Raw genomic sequence first — 22110 nt, 5'->3', positions numbered from 1 at the left:
TAACTTTTACTTAGATGTACAAAATAAAAATTTGTAATTTTAGGTTAAAATTTCTTAAGTTTTATGTTACTGTGTTTGTTTCTTCTTAATTTTAAGAATTTTAGGACAGGGGCTCATAATTATGAATCAAAAGTATCTCAAATCCAACCCACGGTAAATATTGTTTAAAATATTTTCTTACAAGAAAATTAAGATAAAATACCTGCCATATTAACTTCATAAATGCCAAGACGTTAGTCTCAGCACACCAAAATATTTCAAATTGTCTCGAAAAAACAATTAAGAAAATTTAGGTACAAACTTTGCTTCACGATTATCAAGTTCTATATATTTGTTTAAATCGCTTTTATAAAGTGGTAGTGAAACTCTTTGTAAAATTATTTATTTAATCAAATATAAAGCTCTAAAGTATAAATTGTATTACCTTTTTAAATATTTAAAAAAAACTTCTTCAGTGAAATAGAAAAAATCTTCATGAATGTAACACCAATAAAGTTTCACATATTGTAAATCCGACACAAACTCTGAGAAAAACGTTATAAGAAGTATTATAACTTTCCATGGAATATCAAGGATTGAAAAATCCCTCCCACATGCTTCCTTACTGGAACTGAATATACTACCTGTTACTATATTATTTAAAACCATAAATTAAAGAGAAAGTGAGATAAACGAAGTCAGCACTAAGCCCGATGAGAAAATAATAGTAAGATAATGATTGATGTGCGCAAGAAAAGTGCAGAAAGAAGAAAACAATTAAGAAATTCAACCTTAAGAACTGAACCGAAAATCAAAATTTAGAATAAATTCTAATTAAAATTAAAGACCACTCGTTAAAACTGGAGTTGACTGAACTTGAAATCGAAGAGCTATTACAAAAAATATAGTTTTTTTTTTACAGATTTACATGAATATTATATGAATAAATTTAATTTGAAGCTGCAATAATACATCAGTTATCTATGATTTATGCTCTGTGATAAAATCATATCCTCAAATTTTGATTTGCTTTTATCCAAATTTAACGAAAAATGTTTCAAAAGTTTTCATTCATGTCAGACATTCAGTTTTCCAATTCAGACTCCATTTATAATACATTTATCGATAAAAGCTTTCGTTGCGTAAAAAACAAACTTTAAAAGTCATCTTACAGGTATCCTAACAATTTTAAAATGTTTTCTTTACGCCAATATAGAAATCCTTGCCTCATAACTTTGGATGAAAATCATAAAATTACAATGTATTTATATTTAAAAAATATTTAAACTTAATATATATATATATATTTATATATATATACAGGGTGATTCTAAAAAGATGTGCANTTACCGGCAATATATGAGACGCGGGCATTGTAATTGTATATAATGTCGGATGTTTTTAGGCAAGGCTTGAAAAATAAAAAGTATTGCATACTTTCCCTAGGCATTGTATATAATACCTCGACATTCTACAGAATGACAAATGCTATTCAGTCAAAGTATGAAAAAATGTCCTGATAAGGTTGCTATATAAATGATGTGCATTTCTCAAAAATAAAAATTTCATTCTGAAAAAATAATGAGAGTGCCATTAAAAAAATTTATTCAAAATGCGCAAAGAAAAATTAAAATTGTACAAAAAAATAATTTACGTCTTTCTTATAAGGGGAAGCAAAATTTTCATATAAAAACTAAGAAATTAACCTACTAGTTGCAGCATGCCAGGCTTAAATGACATCTTAAATTACAGAATTGAATACAAATCGGGGTTGAATTTTTTATTTTGCCGGTTTCTCATTTGGCTTTCTATAGACTACCTAGGAAATGTGTGAAATATAAATCGTTTCATACATTGCTGTATAGTTTTAAGCATTAAATACAATGCCTAGGCATTCTATAGAATGCTGTATTTCAATTTTTGCCGGTAACATATATCTATATAAAAAGGCATCTAATGAAAATGAGTAGTTTCACCATCGGTAAGAAAAATAGTACATCAAAGAGGAAGCATACTGTTTATTAACAAATTGCTACTAAAATTGCTTACATTTTCTCTGCAACATAAAATTATATATGATTGAAGACTTAAACAACGTAAATAAACAGACTTAATAAATTTGTTTTTATGCTATAATGCATTTCAGAAACGTATTAAATGTACTTACTTTGTTTAAACTTTCAAAAATATTAAATTTAGAAAATAGTTATAATAATTTTTCTTACCCGTACGTTTCAGTTAAAGAGCAATAATGATGAAAAATAAGTGTTTGAAACTTAAGCTGCTCCTGCGTTTTCACATTAAAGAAATTCTGAAAGAATTCTATACTTTCTTTTGCAATTTTCCATCTTAACAATACAGAAAATAACACAACTCACAGTGTTAAAGCTCTGTTTAAATTTTAATGACGTCGCTCTTTCAGGAATGATTTGCCATTTTTGAAGCAAATATTCTTTTAGAATCGTCTTCATTTAAGGACAATTTTCTTTCTTTTTTTGTTGCAATTCTCCGAATAAAAAGAAGAAAAAACATTACTAGTTGCAAATAAGAAGGTTGTTCTCCAGGCGATTGTTTGCATTATTTTCTGCAAGAATGCACATGTTAATAAATGAAAGAATACTTCCATGTTGGCGGTAATTGGCCTGGAATAGGAACAAATAAAGTAAGGTTGGGTTATTTAGAATAAAACCTTTGGTGGAAATGGAAAAATTTTCGCGTGATATCCTTTTTTAAGAAAATGATTCCGAAGAAAGAAATTTAGAGGTGGTAAATGGCCCACTTTTGAAGTTTTTCCACAGCATTTATTATTTACTTTTCTTTTTCTTCATTTCCCCTGCCTTACTTTGCATCGAAACAAATATTTAAGCTAGTTATTATCCTATTATGAAACTAAAAGAAATAATTTGAAGCGCAGATGGTTACCGATTTGGGAAATTGCTTTTCTCTGGGCAGTTTCTCAGTGGATGTTATTGATTCGAGTAAAATAATTTTTGTTTTATAATAGTTAGTATAATGATCAATATATCTAAATTACGTTAACTTTTAAATGAACAGCAATGATATAATTGTGCATAATACAAGTTGTATCTTTTTACTGAAGCAATTTAAACAAGGAATGCAAATGTAGCAGAATTTTAAATCATCTGATTAAAAAATTCTGATTGTTTCAAAGTATTAAAAAATTTTCCGAACAATTACTATAGCTGATTTAGTAAAAATCCTAAGATCATTCAAAATAGTAAAACTAAGAGGGAAGAAGTTTATCAGAATAAAGTTAAAATATATAGTTATTAACAGCATACTTGTTATAAAAAAGTGACATTTTTAATTTCAGATTTATTCATAAATTAATCATGATAATATGGATTTTTTTGTTGAAACTGTAGCTTTTAAAAATACTAATGCAATAATTTCTTCACCTTTTTTCTTATTTTCTCGACTCGAAAAATTATACTTCAAAGCAACTCACATTGTTGTGATATTTAATACTGTCCCAGAGACTATTTCATTGAATTTACTATTTTTTAAATTTCAAATTCAAAAGGTATTGACTACAACTCTATAAGTATATTTAGTTGAAATCAAAGCATTCTATTATATTGATCCACTCATTATAATGTTAATTTAGCAATTTGACTATTTTCCTAAAATGAACTATCGCGACAGACAAAAGACGCTTCTGTTTCTGATATGATTTTAACATTTGAATCGAAACTCTATCCCTGGAACAGTGTTTACCATCTATTTATTTATTTATTTATTTATTGCTATTTTTCATCTATGTAAATCTAAATTATCTACACCATGTAGAAGTATGAGTCTCACTGTGAGCAAATGTTTAAACCCATATGGATAAGTTTTTTCAAGCTCAAATTTTCGTTTTAAATATTGCTTAAACTGATTTTTGACATCCTTAATGTATCATACATCTCCAGTATTTACACTTTTTGGTTGTCTTGTAAAATTTTAACGAATTTCTTTTTGTCTGGAGAAATAGCCAGCATTATTTCAACATTTTTAGTCAACATTATTTCAGCATTAATGCTGTCAATATGGCAAACTCACGGAATTTTGTCAGGTATCTTTTTGAAAATCTGTACTATTCAATGAATGTGTTGGTTGGTTTTCAATTGCGGAACTTGTGGGTTAGCATCGGGATGCGTGAGCCGATGTGATGCCAGTTTCAGTTTCCTTTTTTAAAAAAATTGCTGGCTGCTGTTGCGTGCACACACCTGTAGCATAAACGTACGAAATATGATGATTTGTGAGAAATTTTATGGAAAAGATTACATTTTATTACTTTTTCGAGTTTTGCCAGCGTTTCTAAATCATGTATCTTAGCTCCACAGCTCATAGGAATGGACAAAGAATGGCTTCTCTTGAATGGTCACTCCTTTACGCATCATTTTCAGAATATAATGAAAAGTTTTCCTATTTCGCTGATAGCTATGGACTGAAAGTTTTCATTCTCTTCTCTTGATTACTTGTCAACTGTTGTGACTCAGAGAGAGAAAAATTACTAGACCAGAAGCGTATCACCATATCAAAAACTATTATTTCAGACTTTTTTTTTTCTTTTTCTTTTTTATAGCGTTTGCCTTTTTATTCACGAAATATAATGCCCAAAAAAGAGAAATCCAGAATAACTTTTCATCTAATAATCGAATCTTAACGTTTTTATTTATTTATTTATTTTGAGTATTTTACCATATCTCAAGAACTATTGAGTGAACCGAAAAAATTTGAGCATACTTATGCATTTTGTCCTTCTAAAGATTATTCCCGACAAAAATTAACTTTTACAAAGTTTACATTATTTAATAAAAAAATTAGTTATTTATAACAAAATACAAGATTTGAACGTAATCGGTCCAATAGTTTCTGAGAAATCAAAATATAAGTAACGGCATTTTGAATTTATTATTAGATCAAAAGTTATTCAGGGTTGTTCGTTTTTTTCCCCAATTGTATCTATTAAAAAAGAACATATTAAGATTAAAAAAGACACGAAAAAAATTTTAGATTCATATTGCCACTCTAAACTTAGTAAATAAATGACTAAATATTTTTTTTCTATTATTAAGTTCTCATACATGATTTGCTAAAAAAATATTCATTTTCTTTTTTTTCTCCGTTTCTTAAATTACAATAATTTTTAATTCTCTAAGTTTCTTAAATTTTTACTTTCTTCTTATGCATTATTTTTTATTGATATACATTATCAGTTGTTTTGTGGTTTTTCAAAATAAATATGACTGCATGAGATGATATATGCATTTAACAAGATGAAAATTTATTCTAAACAAAAAATATAATGCATTCTAAAATTTTGAATAGGAGCATGTAATTAAAGTAATTATAATAAGGTAATTAAAACAATGTAATTAAATCAATAATGTAATTGAAATAATAATGTAAATTAAACTAAAATAATGTTATAGTGTAATTAGAGTGCTAATTTTAAAACAACCTTCCCGGAATTTGTATTCGCCTTGCCACATTGCTGGAAAACAATGAATTTCAATTTATGTGGAAATGGAAAAGAAGAAAGAATGGAAAGAAGAAAGACACTTTGTTTCAAATACCTATTAATCCAACTAATTTTCTGAGAATTTAGAAAGAAATACTAAGGGCTAGGAAGGAATGCTATTCACTGAAGCGATAAAGTTGATGATTTTATTTTAATTTCTTAACGTACGGGTTAATAAAATTATCATGTTCACATATTTACACGAAGTTCATCGAACGGAATAATTTACATTAATGAAATGAAAAATTCATTTGTGTGACTCTCATAGTAACATTTATGCAACCATCTCGAAATTTGAACAGCAGATGCAAAGGATAATTCCTGCCGTGATTTGAAAACCCTTTTGAAAATTTCAAGTAATTCCTAAAAAGGAAATTTTAAAAAATAACTCTCCTCGTGGGTTTAACATTAGGCATTGTTGTAAATTAAATTTTTGATGATTCTGTTTCTCTAAGTATTTAACAAATATCCTTAGCAATGATTGCAAGCTCATAGCTCTATTTTGTCCACAAGCGGTTTAGCAAATGGGCAAAATTGGGGAATGTTTCTTCCCAATGCACTATTTCTCCATCTAATAACATTGAAGAACCGGTTATATATATATACGAAAACACAAAAATAATAGAAAAGAAGGTTAAAAAAAGGTTTTATGAGATCCATTATATTATTAGCGCCAATGATGCTTAATTAATTTTACTAATAGTAATCCATAGGTAGTATAATAGAACATGGGCAAAAGTTTTGAGATAGTTTCTCCATAATGCACTATTTCCTGTCTAGTAACATGAAAAAACCACTTGAGCTATTCGGAGAAAACTGCATAATAAAATACGACATTTTACTTGCTGAATCTTCAGTGATTTAACTATTGTTAGTATAATAATTAGTGCCTTATCAAAAGGTACCAAATAAACTAATGTACAAGCCTGTAATTTATGTACTAAGAAGCAAAATGACTTATTATTGTAAGAAAACCGTAAAAAACACAATAGTAAAATTATAATTTTCATTCTGAAATTATGATAAAACTCCCGGCAGCAGTCTGTCCGTCCAATTTACCATTATGTTTAAGGTAAAGAATAATTTTTACTTTTACGGTTTTGATACCGTTTACTACTAGTATGGTTAGAGACCATGAGTTCATAACTATATGGCTTTTTAACCCTTTACAACTAGCGGTTTCCAATCCCTAAAAAAGAAATTTAATTGGACATTGGTGATAGTTTAGCAGCTTTATGGTGCTGGGATCTATTAGTTAATAAGAGTATCGAATTTTATTAGGCCTGTGTCACAAGTTCGGGTATGCAGGATACTGGAACTCATGTGTTGAAAGAAATAGAGGAAATAGAGTGGTGGTAACACTGGGACTCGAATTTCTCACATTTAACAGTTTCAATACTATATTATTTATAATTGCTTGACTGTTTTGTTTGAATATGGTAAAATAGGAATTAAATAAAAAAAATAAGCATTTTTTCGAGAAATTTTTAACCGTGTTTTATTAAAATCAATGATGCTTAATTCATTTCGATAATAGGTACTATACTGATTGTATGGTCCCTTGAAAACGAACTTCTTTAAAGACATTTTAATATTATGTGACATAAGAGCTTTTAATTTTGGCTTTATCGCATTAATGGTAAATGTCGTATTGAAGGCATTATTTACTTGAAAATTCAAAAATATTACGGCTATTTTTATCAAAGTCTAAAATACGATAAAACATCTTTATCTTTCTATAAAATCTCATTTCTTTTAATTCCCTGCACTTTTTTCCCCAGTCCTTAATCACCGTGTATATAATATTGAAATTAAAGTATTTTCATATCTCTATATAAGAAACTTTAAGCATCAAACGTCCTATCTATAAAAAAGTATTATGTAGTTGCTTGGCAACTGTCATCCTACATTAATGTACATTTTGTTTCAAAAAAATTTAACTAATAGTCATTAAAATAAATGACTTTGTCCCAATAAATAACTTTGACTTACATGAACCATTTTTTTCTTAATTATATAATTTTATTTAATATTATGTATATGCCTTACTCTAATTTCTGTTGATTTAGTTCAATTTAAAATGTTTACCAAAGAAATAGAAAGATAAATTAAATTTAAAAAAGTAATAAAGAATTCTTAAACTTCTTTCAGAAAATATTTTCTGGACTTATTATTGTTAACATTTAAAAAGCTGTAAAAAAATTTTTATTTACGAATTAGCATTAAAAGTGAGAGATTTTGGAAATAGGTATTTTATGTGTACTTGGCGCTAAAAACAATACACACTACAGGAGAAACTTTGTTTTATTACAAAAATATATTTTCTTTTACTGGTAGCAAATACACTTTCAATAGGAACAGTACAAATAGATTTTCCAAACAATTTGTTTTTAAACAGGAAGCGTTAAATATAGATTTATATATGTAACAATAATACCATTAAAGTATTTCTATGAGCAATTGGTGATATAATGTATATGACCAGCCATGACATTTTGAGAATTTTTTTTCCTTCTTAACGGTACCAATATTTAATTTCTAGGATCAGATAAAGTATTTTTAATTTCATTCTTCAAAATTTTTGAAAGAAACAGTGCATAATTACAAAGAAAATACATATAAACTAATGTCTATGCAATTAACTGGTGTTAAAACTACTCGAGTTGGTTTTTCTTTACTTCTCGGTTTTCAAAACTGAAATTTTAATATTAAAGCAGATCTAGAAATATATTGCTTCAATTTACAATTCCTAGCCATTTTCAGATGCTTGGTAATTATCTTATTTCATTGAATTGAAAAGAAAATTATGTTTAAAATATTCCAATTAATTTTTAAAATTAATACATGTTAAAATTAACAAAAATTTTTTTTTGGAAAATGCTACTGCTTTAAAAAAAATTTTGTAAGAGCAAAAAAGTGATTGTTTGATTTCGTTTAGCATTTATGCATAATTCAAAAATGAAATAAACATTTTTGGAAGAAAAAATAGTTTCATGATCATTTACTTTTACGTATAAAATGGTGGATTCGTTACAGTATTTTTAAAGCCTATGCAACTTAAAGAACTTTAACTGAAAAACTATTGGAATGGAAAATATTTGTCAGTAAATTGAACGAAATGTTTGGATTTTATGATTGTTTTTTTTCAAGTTTCTAAATCAAACATTTTAAATTTAGAGATTTCAAATAAAATAGAGTTTCTTTTCTTTAAATCCAAGTTACTTAAACGTAATTTATCTTAGACAGCATAATACTTCATTAATCAACATCATACATTATAAAACGTAAGCAGTATATTTTAATTCTATTAAACCTTAATCAGACTATGCTCATCATATCTTAATCTTTAGGATGAACTGAAAGATGAAAGAACTTAACTGAAAGGTGAAAGAAAGTATGTCAATATTTGCTTAACTTCTATTTCAAATGTTAACATTCAATGTATCAAAAGGTTCTAAAATAAAAATAAAATGTCAAAAGTGTTTTCCTTCCTTTCTGTATCCAAATAAACAAACCAAATGTCACGACTATAAATTAGTTATTTTCTAGGCTTAGTACTTACGAATCTCTGACATTTATGGAAGGATTGATTCCTTATAATATACATCAAATTATATTATACACACATACAATTAGAGAGCACATAAAATCATAAGCAGCACAGATCTATTATTTGGACTTCCTCAAATTATTGAATGAGTCAAATCTTCTTCACAGCAGTACTTTTGCACTTACTAAAATTTAAGTTACGTAATAAAATAATGAAAAGATAAAGAAAAAAATCAAAAAAATAATTTTAAAAAAACCACATCGTGTATAAACATTTTGCAAGTAAATTTCCATACCAATCCTGTTCATATGCATCGGTAGATTTTTTAGTCTGTAGGTAGAATAAGTAGGTCTGCAACATTTCCGTACAAATCAAATTTTTTTCAGTGTTATCCATACTTATTATGATTCATTTAAAATTATAACCCAATTCTGCTTCTCAAAACTGCTTCCTTATCAGCTTTTAAGAATAATGCCATTCATTCAACATTTTAACATGGAGTAAAAATATATAAAAGTTGTTTAATTTTGTTAAATGACAGGATGCTTACAGCTATTTTGGAATGTTGATTTCTGCTTAAATGAATTCTGTTCGATTAAAGTCTTCAGTGTTCGATGAAATGACAACTTTTTCTGAAATGTTTTAATATTATTTTTAATATCACAGCAAAATTACAAGAATATTCCATTCCAGGAGAATTTTCTTTGAACATTCACACAGTCACACTTGCACCCTAAAAAATAAACTTATTTTAGTTTCAAATGGTTTTATATAGCATATAAGTCTACAAAAAATCATCATTGCAATATACGAGATTATATATTATTATAATGGCACTAGAACTAAATCAACTAAATTATGCGTCTGTTTTGATCGGAACAATATTTAGATTTTTAAGTATTAATTAAATTTTATTTTTATTGCTTCTTATATTTGTGTTATTAATTTAAGAACTCCACATTATAACAGTTGAAGTGAAAATAATGTTTTACCCATCTGTTGATTTAAAACTTCATTCTTAGAAATTTTTGATAGAAATCCGCATAAATATTACTGTACAAATTACGATAAAGTACTTTACGGCAAAAATGTATTTTACTACTAGATTTTTCGGATGCTGGACTCGAAGTACCAGTACTTAATATCTTAATATGATCAGGAATTTTTTTACAGTTAAAATTGTTATTAAAAAATATTTGTTTAACATATCTTTAAGCCATAAACGCACGAATATATATAGTTAAAAAAGTCATTAATAAAAATACGCCTTAAACGCCTATAAATATAAAGGCACGAAAATGAAAGTAATTGCAGGTAGATTCTGATTAATTAACATTCAAAAATAATTAGAACTTTCTTTAAACCTTATACTTTTCTTTTGAGTTGTTTTGCCTAAGAACGAAGATAAATTGCTTTAACATAAATTTAAAATTCCATAAACTGCTCACAATCATCTTGAAAATTTTGAATTCGGTTTAATTTTCGCTTACGGCTGTTCCAATAATTGAACCAATACCACAATCTTCACCATGATAAGCGCCGCAAGCAAAGCGCTTAAACATGAAGCGATAACGTATGTATGAATTTTTATGTTCTTCTAAAAATATCAACTACGTATGCTTTTTATTGAATTGAAAATATTTTTCCTCTATCAGTGAGACTCTACGTATTTAATACATTTTATGGGCAACCTCATAAAGTTTAAAGGCTTAATACAATGGCACGCCACATTTTATTAGTACTGAAAAAGACATGTTTTATAATAGATTTTTCGGTGACAAATAGCATGCAAATCATAGGATGTATATTTAACTATGAACTAGTGAAAACACCATCAATGTTCAAAATATCGATCGGAGGATAATTCTATTTAATAATAATTTTAAATTGTTCTTAAGTATCCTCGAATGATATTAATGCGCAATTTTTTTTAAAAATAATAAAGCCTTTAGGAGCTTTTTAACACGAGAACTTAAGCATAAAAATTTCAAATAATAATATCTTTACTAGTTTCAGTTTTTTTTTATAAGGGACCGTAATAAAATTAAACAGCTGAAAAAATTAGAAAACTTTGATTAAAATTGCTTCATTTTATTCAGAAAATAATTAAAGTAGTCTACAATCGCACATTTTGCTTCGTTTATAATTTATTGTTCATTATAATATGAACATAAAGAGCCTTGGCTTCAGAATTATTTTTTATTATTTCTTTTAATAGCCTTGACTATAGTAACATTAATTAAAGATATAATTAAGAGTTTAAAAAATAATGAATGCCATATTTCTTTTACGAAACCCCAATTTATTCCAAATTATTTTATGTGTTTACTCAACGTTATATATATCTTGCGTCAACATCGTGCAAATATTTGACTTGAGGCTGAGTACTGTTTGAAGAAAAGTTTTATGCGGAAAGTAGATCAGTAAATTTTACAGCTGCGTGAACATTTTATTTGACTCATAAACATGTTTACGAGTAAGACTAAAATATAAAAAATTTCAGAAGGTAAGGCAAAAAAGTACACATTCTATCTTCGCAGAATTTTATTAATAAAAATATTGCTAAGCATTGTTATGTAAATTATATAAAGTTTCTACTTCATCAAATGTTATGAACTGATTAATAGAAATATTTTAATTTTATTCCAACACAAAGTCTTTTTTAATATTAATATGTACACTGACTGAGCAAAACTCATGGGATAGCAGGGCTCTGATTTGTGGATGGACAGCACGTGTTACCAAAGCCACCTGGTGGCCTCCGCGACTGCCTCAGTTGTGTGTAAGACATTGCTTGAAGTGATTGTGTGAGTGATCAGGTAAAATCCAACGTCGTCGTGAGTTGACGGCTTTCGAACGCGGCATGGTTGCGGCTGCCTGACGCATGGCACATTCCATTTCGGAAGTGGTTCAGGAATTCGGCTTCCCAAGGTCAACCGTGTTGAGAGTTTACCGAGAATGGGTGAATGAGGGTGTCACAGTCCACAACAGACAAAATACCGGGCGTCCACAGGCCCTAAATGACCGACACAGACGAAACCTGAGACGAGTGGTAACTCGAGATAGGTGAGCAAATGTGCAACAAATCACGGTTGAAACACTGGTCGTGATAGAGACGTGTTCCAGTGGACAATCCGTCGGAACATGCGTGTTCTCGGGTATGAGAGTCGTCGCCCCACACGTGTGCCACTGCTAACCATATATGGCAGTACTTTTACTTTCGTTACTTGTACCGCCGATACAAGTAAAAAGTACGTACTTTTACTTGTACTTCGTTACTTTTTAAATGTAGTACTTTTACTTGTACTTTCGTAAACTTTTTTAGGGAAAAAGTACAAGTTTTTGTAACGGAAATGTCGAATGAAATCGTTGCTTTTTTCTGAAACTCGGTAAGTTTTCTAAAAAAAAAGAGAAAAAAAATTTAATTAAAAAAATGCTTATGTTTTTTTTAATTCATAAAATTAATGTGCAATATATATGCATTCACAGCTAACTTTGTGTTTAAATACCTTGATCTCCCGTGGAGCGCTTATTCAGCGTGGCTAAGCACGTTCTGAGAAATTCTCGCAGCAGACTCAGTGACACCACTTTCGAAATGCAATTATTTTGCAAAATGAATAAAAATATTTATTAGTAAGTTATTTTCATTCATTTTCAAGTTTTGTGCATTTATTTAATACATTTTAAATAAAAAATGTTAGATTTTGCTATTACGTTTTTCAATTTTCTTTTTGAACTCACTAATAATACATTTTTGTCTTAATTATTAATACATTTTTTACTAAACACATTTTTACCTAGTACATTTTTTACTAAAATTATGCTTATGCCCGACCTTGTCAAACAACGCCCAGTCAAATCTCTAAGAACTTCAGAACTATTTGTGCTATTGAAAACTATTATAATTACTATTTTAACTCTTGAAAACTCGAAGGCATTAATTTAGCCGCTGATACTAAAATTCGTTTACAATATTTTTTATTCCGTTAGACAGAAATGTTCGAAAAATGATTTTCTGGCATGACTTCAGCATTAGCCATTGTTACAAATGAAACTGCAGACTGTTCTGTTTCAACTTATACTGCACATTCAATTATTTTTTACTAACTCAAAGATCACAAAGCTATCTGAAACCTCGTGTCTGCTTTGTTTATGTTTGTGCTTTTAAAACGCGTTTCTATAGAGTAAAACAATTTTAAATCAATGATAATTTAAATAAATAAAAATAATGAACTAAAAATTAAAATCAATAGATAAAATTTCTTTTTCGTGCAAATCCATAAAAAGTTTGATATTAAAATTATATTTGATTTTAAAATTATGTTATACGATTAAATTATAAAATTATATTGTAGTATTCTTCCGAATTTAAAAATAAATTAATCCCCATAACTTAAAAAATTTAAAATAATTAAATAAATAACAAAAATTTTGCAAAAACATTAAAGAACATAATATTATTCAATAAAATGTTAGCTTACTTTGAATTTTCGATTTCCTAGAAATGTACTTTTAAATCGTTACTTTTTTTGTTTAGTACTTGTACTTTTTACTCGTTACTTTTTAAAATAAGAACTTTTTACTCGTTACTTTTTTTAAAAATACTTGTACTTTTACTCGTTACTTTTGAAAAGTAACGCAGCCATATATGCTGCTAACCCAGCGTCATCGGACAATTCGGCGTGCATTTACCACCAATCACCATGGATGGACACTGCAACAGTGGCGTAACGTGATCTGGTCTGACGAATCACGTTATCAACTGTTCCATGCTGATGGGAGGCACCGTGTGTGGCGCACACCGCACGAAGCGATGGATCCAGCATGCCAAGTGGGCACAGTCCAGGACGGTGGCCTATCAGTCATGGTGCGGGCTACATTTTCGTGGCATGGAATGGACCCCCTGGTCATTCTGGATGCCACATTGACTGGTTAGCGGCATCTTCAGCTGCTTGGAGACCATCTCCACCCTTTTGTCATGTTTCAACACCCTGATGACATTGCTGTGCATCAAGATGGCAACGCAGCCCCACATCGCGCCAATATCGTCCGTGCCTGGTTCGACGAGCATGCAGGTGAGATACAACGACTGAATTGGCCACCTCGAAGTCCTGATATGAACCCCATTGAACATATCTGGGGTGCCCTCGACATCAGGCTCAGGGAATTGAAACCTCAACCCACGAACAGGCCACAATTGGCTGTCACTCTGCAGAATGTGTGGTGCCAACTACCTCCGGACGTGTTCTGGAGCCTTGCAGACTCACTTCCACGCCGTATCGCTGCACTCCGCAGGGCCAGAGAGGGTCCGACCAGATATTAGGTGGGTATCCCATGAGTTTTGCTCAGTCAGTGTATATATGACGTTGATGATGAAATTTTTAGTTAATATTTAAACTTTAATTTAAGTCCAATTTTTTCAAACAATAGAATTTATTTAAAATATTCTTCTGAAAGTAATGTGATAAATATAAGGATGTATCACGGCTTTTTAACAATTGAAAAGTTTATTGTGTCTTAGCTAACTATTGTATAGAAACTGAAATTAAAGAGGAGATAAAAGGTTTAAAGTAACAAAGTTATTTTTATCAGTACGTTGATTCACTGAATAAAGAACACTTCATTTACAATTTATGACTAAATAAATGGAAAAATAATTCGATATAGTGATAGAAAAAAAAACACAATGCTAAATGAAAATTTTTAGAAGTTGTTAAGAATTAGTTATTTGTGTTAGGTGATATTCAATAGAAATCGAGTTTCAAAATCTTTTTTTTTATCATTACACATTGCATTCCTGTTTACTGAAATTGCTACACTAAGAAGGGGTAAAAAAACAATGCATTTATGAAACATGTACATTTTGTGTTAAAAAAACAAACAAATTATCACATTTACAGTAAAGTACGACCGATAAAACCTTAAAAATTAGTACCAAATATGGACACTCTTGGCAGCAAATACATCATTTGTCAGTTTAGGTATGTTTTTATACAGAGGGATTGAGTTCAGATAGCCTGGTATTCTATGTATGCATCTCTTATGTCCCGTGTTAATGACATTTACGGTGATGGTAGTCTATGCGGCTTCGATACTAAGCCAAAGTTAATTGACAGAAATGAATGGTGAGAGTTTGGTTCTCCAAAATCCGAACAGTCTTTATTAAGAATATAAGGCTGATCCGGATAGCATGCGGTCTTGTATTGCCCTGCACTCCTGCATGTGATATAATATCAAATATAGCCAAAAGCGTGAACTCCGAGTTGAGAGTTCATGCTGCTGCAAGTGCTACGGAAATGCGTAAACGAAAATTTGATGTCTTTCAAATGACTTCCTATCAAGATCAATGTATTGTGACATGGCTGTGTTATCCAAAATTACTATGCGGGTAAAGTGCCTGCCTTTTCAATTGTAAGTAGTCCGTATGCTCTCTTTAATCCATCGATTCCATATTCTGGCAGACCCTCATGCGATCTCTATTAGCGATAGTAGCAATAATACAGTCCCACAAACCTGGGTTACGGTACTATAATATTCAACTATTAACACGGAGTCCTATTGGGCTATAATTCAACCTCAAATAGTGACAGACTTGAGCTGGTAAATACTTTTCTTTTTACATGTGGTATCACAATGTCTTCTAAGAAAGACAATAACGCTCAAAATCCATTTACTGAAGTCAGATTTTTTGCCGTCACATGCATTGAAGCCTGCTTAACACTATTGCGCTAAAAATCGAATTTTTTACCTGTCACACCGTGTTTCCTATCTGTAGTGTGTATATTTCAAGTCGTCATCATGGTTAGGGCTGCAAGTTATTGCTTAAAATTTGATTTTTTTTCATTTTTTGTCTTTATTAAACAGAATTTTTTTATTTTCCTGAACCTTAAATTGAACATGTAAAATTGATTAGATATTTAGGGGAGTGAATCAATAGCAAAATGACATGAAAATAGTTCAGAGATAGGAGATAATCACAATCTTGTCAACTAAGGTGGTCTTTCTGGACTTAGGGAGGGTAATTACCCTCCTGACGTCGGTAAGAGTACGAAATAAATTGAAATCACAAAAGAAGGAAAATGTTGTAAATCAAATCTTTGACAAAAAAATTGTTATACATGCTATTGCACTGGGCAATGAAATTTCTACTGCCTTTCTACATATCCAGTTCATTTTTCCTCGGCGGCTTCTTGTGATTTCTTAAATATGGATAAGTTTCTTAGATGAAGGGGGAGACTAGTAGTTAGTAGGGACTTGCAACTAGTAGTTTGAATGTAGAATGTTTGAGTTTTCACAGCAATTACTTCTTACAAAGCAACGGTCAAGGAATTGCGCGTTGGTGAAGGAAAATTGATCGAGTTTTGGAAATCAAAGACCGAACGCTCCAAAATTGGCAAAAGTGGCAATTCGAAGTTTGTCGATGCCCAAAAACAGCGCTGACGCAGAAAGATCGTTTTCTAAGTTTAAAAATGTATTAAGTGATGAAAGACGAAGCATAAATGAGAATAATCTGACAATGTACAATACTTTGCACCAAAATTCTGCTCATTTAAATAAAAATATTAATATTGCTTGGAATTCAAAGAAATACTTTTGCTGAGTATTTTTAAGCTTTCTTTATAATTTGCGCAATTTCTGTTCTTTATTATTTGCGCAATTGTTAGTTCAGCAAAGAACTATCACTGTTTTCCTATGTCCTAGCACTAACTTATTATGTTTACCTATCGATATTAAATAAGACTTTTTCATTGATATTAATACTCAGAGAATAACAACTAATTTTTAAAGCTGTAATTTCATTCGTTAAAAGTTTATTTTGTGTTTGATGCACTGTTTTCCACCTGTATAATTTAATATTAAATAGCCAATGTATGTGAACAATACATACAATAGCAATGAATTACTGAATGAACTATATCTTTATTTTCGAAAACATTTTTACGCAAATAAGGCATTAATGTATGCGGAGGCTTAGTATACATAAACTCATTTAAATGGCATAAATGAATATATAAATCATGTAATTTTTCTAATAGTTTTACAATATAAAACAACTATGGAAAAAAAGCACTTGTAACGCGAAAAAGAATATACGCATTTAATCGAAAAAATCCCTTTTAAAATGTAGGAATAGTTTAAATTCTTTAAATTTCTAACTATACTTTTCCAGAAAAAATATTAAATTAAATTCAGTGTGTCTTCTGAAGAGCAATTAAAACTTTCAGGATTCAAATAAAAACTTAAATTAAGGCACCGAGAAGCATAGGTATGTGTGACATGAATTTAAATAAAGCAAATCTCGGGAGAATTTCAGTCTTTTTTCGTTAATTCTACCTAACACAACTTTTAAAAAATGTTAAAAAAAGGAAAATGCTTATTTTTAATTTTTTATTTAATTAAATGAAAACATATAAAACATTTTTCAATGAAGTAATTCTATTTTTATTCATCTAATCATTATTTTTTCATCATTTTTAAAAGAATAATATTAATGAGATTTATACCAATGAGAATTAATTATAAAAACATTTTAATAAACTATATCATAATATTTAAATTATGCAAATTACCCATTGAGACGATATGATGAAAAAGATGTCTCCTTTTAAAAAAATTAACTTAATGTACAGCGTTTTTGAAAAGCATAAAGTAGTAAAAATATTTTCTCACTAACGAATTTTATGCCACACAATAAATTTCTTTAATTTTGAATTTCCAAATATATTTCCGATTCCTCATCTATTTCCTGTAAAATGTGTTCTTATCAGAATCCATATGAATACAAAAGGCAGAAAAATACTAAGGCACCAACATCCAAGGAAACCTAAACCCACCAATTTTGTGAGATTTATGGTGTTTTCTCTTAGACAGTCAAAATGAACAGCATTGATACTTGCTTCAAAATGCATCAGGACTGGCTTGAAATAAGATGAAATTTACTCCATTAGTCAATAAGCGGAGTTAGATTACTATTTTAACTAAACCTTAATTTAATGTTTATTTTTGAGAAAATGAAATTTAAAACGTCTTTAGTTTATTTTCTTTAAAACTCTCCATAACAACCTCAACGAGTGCTGAAATAAATCATTCTTTAGCAGGAGAAGTTTGTATAATATACAAAGTAACACATTGTTTTCGGAATTGAGAGTCTTGAATTGTAGTAATTATGTATATTTTAACATAAGTGAGTTTTTTTTCTTTCAAATAAGGCAGTATATATATTTTATTTTTAACCTAGGCATGAAAAGAACAAAGAAAACAAGAACTATATTTTTTGACTTACCGACCAAATTTAATGGAGTAAGTTTTTTGGGCAAATGCAGCATCATCATCACAAAAATACTCGCACAGTAAATTCTTCAATGGATGGACTGGATGAAGAGTGTGTAAGATATCCTTGAAAGCCTGCTCAAATGGAAATATTTTTTTTATTTCTTTAACTGCTCAAATAAACCAAGAAAGAACAAACAAAAAAAGACTTTTGATGAACACGGAACATAATATACATACATATAACTGCACTACAACTACAGATATTATATTAATTGTAAAACAACGAAGTAAAGAAACTGTCTGTACATTTGAGAGGGAACTTGTCATCTTAAGGAAAAATGTAGTACCAAATATTATTCATAGGGAAAGAAGTCTAACTTCCGTAAACATAATGTAAATCAGCCCCCCAAGGTTCAGTGGTGTTTCTGTGCATAAAGGAAAAAACAACATTTAGGGCAACATCGGTAGAGGTTTTTGAAACTTGTTTGTACCCTCCTCTCCTCTCAACCACCACTGGTGTTGTGAAGAAGAAATGTTTTCTATTTTTTATGTATTATTAGTATGTTCTGTATTTTTATCCTATTCGCAAACAGTACTGTACTTTTAATTGCAAAAAAATTTGAGAATTTATTTATATCATCCATGTTAATTAAATCAGCTAACACATTTTGACATAGAGAGAAAGAATAAAAGGGTGGTTGGTAGGCAGCAGCGTATTCCAACATACTTGCAGAGTTGCCTAACAACCCGTTCACGGGCGACATACCTGCTAACTGTCACCTTACTTTTTGGGTATGCACTGCAAAATTCTGAGTATGTTTCGCATCCTGTAAGTTGTTTTTCTGGTATAACATGTCACACCCAGTAATTCCCCGCGTTAGTTAAGCATCCGAAGGACTTCTTCTCCTTTCTATGTTCTTTTGTAGTGCCTCAGAAATTTATAGGTAAATTTTGATAGAAAATAAATTTAGGCAGAAAGTTGATTTGACACAAAATTCTACATTATTTCGCTTAATTTTTGAATTTTTTTGATCGAAATTTTTTTTATAGATTTATATGATTGAAATAAAAAAAACGTTACAGTTCATATAGCACAGTTTAAATTTCTATTTGTTAAAAAAATATAACAGTAAAAAATATCAAACTTATGTTTTTTTATTATTATTATTATAAGAGCTTTTTAGTCTTTTCCTAAGGTATGACACTATCATGGAAAGTATTCAACTATCTTATTTTTTCAGAACATTTTTCATACATTTTAAATTGAACTACAAATGTTTCACTCTGAACCTTTAAGCAAAAGAAGTTCTTTTTATTTATTTTTTTAAAAAGTGACTTTTGCCAACATTTCAAAGGTGCTATAAGAAAATATTAGGGTAAAGTTGAAAGAAACTTTTATTTGAACTAAGATTCTTGGTTTATCAGTGCACTTCTCCTCTTACTTGAATTATTTAAAAAAAATTTTACAGTATTATGAATAATTATTTCAAATTTTATATATTTATATTAATAAAAATTCAGAAAAAGCTAAATAGATTGATATAAATTGTGTGAGGAACGAATACAAAATCAGAATTATGTTTCTGACGTCATTAGATCAATTTCGAGAAACATATTATGTTTGTGTAATGCATAAGAATGTAAAAGAAAGATTGAAGCTTAAATGTTTTGCTAGTCACAAATTTATCAAAAGTATGTTACTTTACTCTGAGATAACTTTAAAATTTCATAAAATATTTTACTTTGAAACTGCTTTGATTATTGCTAGTTTAGAAAACAAATCTAACAGGTAAAACATTTCTATATATTTAACGTTACTTTTATAGTGCATAGGTTGAAGAACTGTTTGTTCAATTTATAAAAGCGGCCATAACATGCAAAATGAAGTTTTTTTGTAGAAACTGAAATAAACAGGTTATAATAAAAATATTATTACTGTTAAAATGAAATCTATAAGAATTATGTTAGAGGTGGTTAATATTTACTAAAACATATTGATCAAATGCACAATAGATTCCCATTTCGTACTAACTATCAGTCTAAGTGCACACACAACATTAAGATAAGTAATAATAAGGTTCGATATTTTGGAGTGAGCTGAGATTCTGTAAAACTATTAACTGTAATACAATTAACGTAATTTAAAATATAAAGAAATGTTACGTAAATGGAAAGTTCGGAAAAAATCATGCTTGAAAATATTTCTCTTTAAGATGTTATGCGACACTATGCAATGATGTATAGCAATCAACGTCTAACCAAACCGCATTTAATTTATGCTCCAAAATATCATAAAAATAATGCCTGAGGATGTCTTATGATTATTAACAAAATAGTTTCAGGTTCAAATATAAAAATAATTCTATTGATTAGCTTTTGATTTTACTTGAAAAAATCTTTATAAGATAATTATAAAAATAGTCTTAAGGAATTTTCTTTAATATCTTTTCTTTCAAGTCTAACTATTGAATGTCATTTATTATATACATGTTTAATCCGATTTAGATTTCTTATTCAGAATATAATATTCTTCAGTTTTCAGTAGTAAACCAATAACGGTTTTCTTGTTTGACGTCAGCCATAGCAATCCAATTATTTAATAGCTTTCCAATTATTTTTAATCAAAAAAAATTTTTTAAAAAAAATCTTATCGTGTGCAATCTTCAAATCTTTATCTGTCTGCGTTTCGGCTTATGCTTAATTTTTTTTTAAAAAAATATGTTATTTCTTACAAAATCTTATAAAACTTTGTAGTTCTCAGAATTATTATTTTATTTAAAAACTAGAACTCACAAAAAATAATTATGCTTTTGATGAGTATTGAAGTTATACATAATATTAGAGGTATTTCAATAAAATAGACAACGCTAAGTTCGGTATAGGGTAAAACATTTTAATACACCATCTGGATTTTTTGATCGTTTAATAAATAACAGCCTGCTTTACGGATCTCATTATTAAACAAATAGTAATACGTCTTTAAAACTTTAAATAACGGTCCAAATTTTTTGAAAAAAATTATGCTTTTGTTGATAAGCATGTAAGCAGTTTCTGTGATATTTCAAAAACATTAAAATGGTGTGTTTACTAATGAAATTTGGGTGACATGATTTTAAAGGCTATTATGTATGTAAGGTCAAAGTAAAAATGGTGAAGTATTAACGATAGCATTATTTTAAATCCCACAAATTTAGTTCAAACATACATGTAGAACCTTGAACAATGATATTATGCAATTTATTTGTAACAGTAATAAGGTGTTAAACTAATTATGTTTCAATCTAAATTAAGCTATTATGCCATGCAGAGAAAAAAATGCTGGCAAAGCCACCAAACTAACTAATAATTAAACCAAAATAAATGTATTCAAACCATTCTTATAATAATTTTGCCGAGTGCTATTGTTACGGTTCACCGAAATTTCATGATACACACAGGGCCGGATTAACCTATAGGCACACTAGGCACGTGCCTAGGGCCTACGAAATTCAGGGGCCTACGAAAAACTTGGGAGAAAAAAATTTGTTGACAAAAATAATTTAGCTTCAAAAACAACAGGTGTAGTTTGCACAAAATTATGAAGATACAAATAAAAATATAATATTTTTCGTTAATAAATTATTTTGCAGAATCTTATGATCTAATATATTACTTTTTTGCGATTTTTGGATTCAACGAAATCTTGTATTATGCTGTCGAATTCCAAACTACGCAAAATGTCGTATTCAATAGACATAAGTGCGAGCGATGCCAAACGATCTTGATTCATTGTTGAACG

The 22110-nt window shown here is 29.0% G+C and overlaps 1 protein-coding gene across 2 annotated transcripts in view; it reads right to left on the bottom strand.

The window, feature by feature from the left end:
• Positions 1 to 7795: 7795 nt before the first annotated feature.
• Positions 7796 to 22110, bottom strand: part of LOC107441897 (synaptogenesis protein syg-2) — a 154657-nt gene continuing 140342 nt past the window's right edge. For both annotated transcript variants that reach the window (XM_043044077.2, XM_043044074.2), the window contains exons 13-14: positions 18343 to 18464; positions 7796 to 9792 (exon numbers count right to left, since the gene is read on the bottom strand). The gene's annotated coding sequence lies outside the window, so the exon portion shown is untranslated. The remainder of the gene's footprint in view (positions 9793 to 18342; positions 18465 to 22110) is intronic.

The sequence above is a fragment of the Parasteatoda tepidariorum genome, chromosome 1 (genome assembly GCF_043381705.1).
Source record: "Parasteatoda tepidariorum isolate YZ-2023 chromosome 1, CAS_Ptep_4.0, whole genome shotgun sequence".
Classification (NCBI taxonomy): domain Eukaryota; kingdom Metazoa; phylum Arthropoda; class Arachnida; order Araneae; family Theridiidae; genus Parasteatoda; species Parasteatoda tepidariorum.
The sequence above is the reverse complement of the archived record's forward strand: the minus strand, read 5'-3'. Positions and strand labels throughout refer to the sequence as shown.